General features: G+C 69.9%; 1 pseudogene; it reads right to left on the bottom strand.

Annotated features, from left to right (window-relative positions):
* Nucleotides 1–4,253: 4,253 nt before the first annotated feature.
* Nucleotides 4,254–4,414, bottom strand: LOC140645930 (5.8S ribosomal RNA; annotated as a pseudogene).
* Between the last annotated feature and the right edge of the window lie 791 nt (nucleotides 4,415–5,205).

Below are 5,205 nucleotides of genomic sequence, written 5' to 3'. Positions count from 1 at the left end.
TTAATAAACTCCAGTCCCTTACAGTTCTAGCTGTCCTCCAGCACGTTTACTTTTCCGTGCTCTTTCCCGATTTCTGTGATTACTTTTTCTCGCAGGTCCATCGGACCTGTTTGTGTAGCCACCGATATTAATGCAATCCGCATCGGACGGCCCATTTTGACCGGTTTGGAATGAGGGTAGCCAGACCCCGACAGTATTTCCCTCTAATACTGTCGGTTTATGCCCATCTAATACCGGTGGGCACAGGTTTTGGGCAGCGAGATGAGATCAGTGCCGTAAATTTGTATCACCGCAAATACTATTGAAAGATCAGTGAGGCCAATCGATAGGGCGAGAGGGAGCAAAGCCCCCTCTCTCTGGGGCAGAGGCCAACTTAGTTACCTGTTAGGGTATCCAGCGGGACCACGAGGAGGTGTGTCCTCTGCAGCTAAGCCCAGTTAGTAACTATGCCCTCTTAAGAGAGTCATAGTTACTCCCGCCATTTACCCGCGCTTCATTGAATTTCTTCACTTTGACATTCAGAGCACTGGGCAGAAATCACATCACGTCAACGCCCGCCGTGGGCCTTCGCGATGCTTTGTTTTAATTAAACAGTCAGATTCCCCTGGTCCGCACCAGTTCTAAGCTGGCTGCTAGGCGCCGGCCGAGGCGGGGCGCCGGCCCGGGGACCCTCCCCTACGGAACCGTGCGCTGGTGCCGTGGGAACCCTCCAGCCCCCCGCCGCTGGGTGTGGACCACAAGGGCCGGGAGGTGGCGGCGCGCAGCCACGGCGGTGGCCGCCGCTGGGGCGCCGGCCGGGAGCAGCGGTGGGTGGCGCCCGCCGCAGCTGGGGCGATGCACGGGAAGGGCCCAGTGTGCGTCCAGGGTTGCTGCCGTGCGCGCGCCCGGCACCTCGTCCAGCCGCGGCGCGCGCCCAGCCCCGCTTCGCGCCCCAGCCCGACCGACCCAGCCCTTAGAGCTAATCCTTATCCCGAAGTTACGGATCCGGCTTGCCGACTTCCCTTACCTACATTGTTCCAACATGCCAGAGGCTGTTCACCTTGGAGACCTGCTGCGGATATGGGTACGGCCCGGCGCGAGACTTACACCCTCTCCCCCGGATTTTCACGGGCCAGCGAGAGCTCACCGGACGCCGCCGGAACCGCGACGCTTTCCAAGGCGCGGGCCCCTCTCTCGGGGCGAACCCATTCCAGGGCGCCCGGCCCTTCACAAAGAAAAGAGAACTCTCCCCGGGGCTCCCGCCGGCTTCTCCGGGATCGGCTGCGTCACCGCACTGGGCGCCTCGCGGCGCCCGTCTCCGCCACTCCGGATTCGGGGATCTGAACCCGACTCCCTTTCGATCGGCTGAGGGCAACGGAGGCCATCGCCCGCCCTTTCGAACGGCGCCCGCCTATCGCTTAGGACCGACTGACCCATGTTCAACTGCTGTTCACATGGAACCCTGCTCCACTTCGGCCTTCAAAGCTCTCGTTTGAATATTTGCTACTACCACCAAGATCTGCACCTGCGGCGGCTCCACCCGGGCCCGCGCCCCAGGCTTCGAGGCGCACCGCAGCGGCCCTCCTACTGCCGCGGCCCAGCCCCCGCGGGCCTCGCACTGCCGGCGACGGCCGGGTATGGGCCCGACCGCTCCAGCGCCATCCATTTTCATGTGGGCTAGTTGATTCGGCAGGTGAGTTGTTACACACTCCTTAGCGGATTCCGACTTCCATGGCCACCGTCCCTGCTGTCTAGATCAACCAACACCTTTTCTGGGCTCTGATGAGCGTCGGCATCTGGGCGCCTTAACCCGGCGTTCGGGTTCATCCCGCAGCGCTCAGTTCTGCTTACCAAAAAGTGGCTCCACTGAGCACTGCGCATTCCACGGCACGGCTCCACGCCAGCGAGCCGGCCCCCTGCTACCCATTGAAAGTTTGGAGAATAGGTTGAGATCGCTTCTAAGCGGCCCTCAAGACCTCTAAATCACTTCGCCATTATACCGGGTAAAACTGCACCCGCTGGCCGAGTGCCAGCTATCCTGAGGGAAACTGAGGGAACCAGCGTTACCAGATGGTCTCGATTAGTCTTTCGCCCCTAGACCCGGGTCGGACCAGACCGATTTGCACGTCAGGACCGCCACGGACCTCCACCAGAGTTTCCTCTGGCTTCACGCCTCTGCCCAGGCATGCCAGTTCACCATCTTTCCCGGGTCCTAGCACGGACGCTCACGCCTCCACCTCTCCCCCGCTGGGGCCGGGCGAGGCGCGGGGCGAGACGGGCCGGGTGGTGCGCCCGGGGCTTGGCGCCCGCAGCGCCCGGGATCCCGACCTCAGCCGGCGCGCGCCCGGCTCCTCACCTTCATTGCGCCGCGGGCTTTGGAGCGGCCCCCTGACTCGCGCACGTGCCAGACTCGCTTGGTCCGTGTTTCCAAGACGGGTCTGGGTGGGTAGCCGACATCGCCGCGGACCCCGGGCGCCCGGGCGCGGCCGCGCACCGGCCCCGGCGGCGCCCCGCGCGCTCGGGGCGCACTGAGCGCAGTCACGCCCCGCTGACAGCGGCGCCGGGGCTCGGCGGGGCCTGGCTCCCCTCCCTCGGCGTGCCGCGGCCAGGGGCGGCTCCCGCACGGCGGCCGGGGGCGAGAGTGGAAAGAAGAAACGCGGCGGCGAGTCCTCTCCCCCCTCGGCCCCCGGGATTCGGCGCAGACACCTGCTGTGCCCGGGGGCTCTGAACACCACGCCGGCCGCTGCGCGCGGCAGCCTCGGGACCACCTGCCCCGCCGGAGGCCTTCCCAGCCGTCACCCGGAGCCGGTCGCGGCGCACCGCCGCGGAGGAAATGCGCCCGGCCAGGGCATCGGCTTCGCCGGCCGGGCGGCGGTCCTCGGCGCCGGCCCGCCCCCTCGGCCCGCCCTGCGCGGCGGGCGCCCCGGGGGCGGAGGGGGAGGCGGAGGCGGGATCCGCCGGACCCGCGCCGGCCGACCGCAACTCGCCGGGTTGAATCCTCCGGGCGGACTGCGCGGGCCCCACCCGTTTACCTCAACGGTTTCTGAACGCCCTCTCTGAACTCTCTCTTCAAAGTTCTTTTCAACTTTCCCTTACGGTACTTGTTGGCTATCGGTCTCGTGCCGGTATTTAGCCTATAGATGGAGTTTACCACCCGCTTTGGGCTGCATTCCTGCCAACCCGACTCCGAGAAGCCCCGGGCCCGGCGCTGCCGCCGGGGCCGCCGCTTACCGGCCTCACACCGTCCATGGGCCCCCCCCCGCGGCCCACTCGATCACAAGGACTTGGGTCCCCCGAGAGGCCGCCGCCGGGGAGGGAGGGCTTCTGTACGCCACATGTCCCGCCGCCTCCACCGGCGGGGGCGGGGATTCAGCGCTGGAGCTCTTCCCCCTCTTCACTCGCCGTTACTGAGAGGAATCCCCGTTAGTTTCTTTTCCTCCGCTGACCAATATGCTTAAATTGGGACCAGCGGGTCGCCACGTCTGATCTGGAGGTCCGCAAGCCCAAAAGCGCTGCGCCGCCGCCGCCCGCTGCTGCTGCTGCTGCTGCGGCTTCCAAGGGCGGCGCCGCGCCGCACCCGCACGGCCGCCACCGTCGCGCCGCCCTTCCTCCCTCGTCCCGCCACGCGGCGAGACGGGCGGGCGGGGGAGGCGCGCGGGCGGCTAAAGCCCCAGCCCGGAGACGGCTCCGACACGCGGCGCACGCGTCCGGAGAGCGGCCTCCCGGGGCGCGCGCCGAGAGGAGCACGGGCGCGGCGGGAGGTCGGCCGGAGAGAAGGAGGGGGAGGGCCACCGGGGGAGGTGACCCCTGTCCCCGGCACGCACCCTGCGCGCGCAGCGTCGGCAGTGCACGGCACGGTACCGCCGGCGGTACCCACTCCGCAGACAGCTCACGCCCCGCGAGCGGCCGGGAGTGCCGGGGCGAGGCCCGCGCCTCCTCCCCCATCTCTCCTCACCGCCGCGCCGGGACCCACCGGCTCCCGACGCACCCCTGGCGGCCCCGGCGGTGCACGAGCTCCGCCAGGCAGGCGCTCTCGGGAGCGGGAGCTTCGGGAGCGCTCCCGAGTCTCTGACGAGGGGGACGAAGACCCTTGGCCGACGACGCCGCCGGGCTGCGGGGAACCGCCTCCTCGGCCCGGGGCGCGCGCGCGGGCCTGCGAGCAGGCCCCAGCCGCGGCCGCCGGGCGCGCGCCCGCGTTTCCGCCCGCCGCCGCCGCCCGAACGCGCACGGGAGAGAGGGTTCGGCGGCCCAGGCGGCGATTGATCGCTGGGCAGCGACGCTCAGACAGGCGTAGCCCCGGGAGAACCCTGGGCCGCAGAGTGCGTTCGAAGTGGTCGCATGACTCAATGTGTCCTGCAATTCACATTAATTCTCGCAGCCAGCCTGCGAATTCTTCATCCGGACTTACGAGCCGAGTGATCCACCGCTAAGAGTTGTCTGCCTTCCGGCACCGCCCCGCGCGCGGGGGGCCGGGACCGCTGCGCCAAAAGCCGCCCTTCTCGGGGAGCGGCCCCACCGACCGCCCGACCGCCCGCCCGCCCCCTCCGCCCGCGCGGACGGGCCGCCTTGACAACGGTGCGGCGCAGCGACGGCGAGGCCTCGCCTGCGACTGACCGTACGCAGCATGCACAAGGAAGAAGGGGGGAGGGGGAAGGAACGGAAGCCCCCTAACGTGCAGCAGGGCAAGGGCGGGAGCCCGCGTCCCGGACCCACCTGGGACAAGCACCTTGCTCGGGCGCCGGGGCGGCCCAGGCGCGCCGGGCTCGGCCCGGCTCTCCGCGCGGAGGCCGCGGCGCGCCCGCCGCGGCCGCCTGCCCGTCCTCGCTCCGGACACGCGCGCTGCTGCTGGGCTGCTGCTCAGCACCGGCGGGGCGCCCCGCCGGCCGCGCGCGCCTCCGCGCAAGCCACGCCGCGCCAGTGCGACAGCCGGCTTCCCCCTCCACCCGGCTCGCCCCCCGCCGGCCCTCCCCTCCGCGGCTCCGCCGCTCGCGCCGCGAGGGGCGGCGACCACCGGAGCCCGAGCCGGCGACGCCTCGGCCGCGGGCCGCCGGAGCTGGGCCGCCCGCCGCCGCCGCGCCGGAGCGCCTGCCCTCCCGGGTCCGCCCCCGCCGCCGCTTCCCTCGCCTCGGCCCCTTCCCGCGGGCACGCGCCGAGAGGAAGGCAGACGGCGCTAAGCCGGGGGGCGCCGCTCGCTCTTCCCGTCTCCACGCGGAGACCGGGAGGGAG

The sequence above is a fragment of the Ciconia boyciana genome, unplaced genomic scaffold (genome assembly GCF_034638445.1).
Source record: "Ciconia boyciana unplaced genomic scaffold, ASM3463844v1 HiC_scaffold_46, whole genome shotgun sequence".
Taxonomy (NCBI): domain Eukaryota; kingdom Metazoa; phylum Chordata; class Aves; order Ciconiiformes; family Ciconiidae; genus Ciconia; species Ciconia boyciana.
The sequence above is the reverse complement of the archived record's forward strand: the minus strand, read 5'-3'. Positions and strand labels throughout refer to the sequence as shown.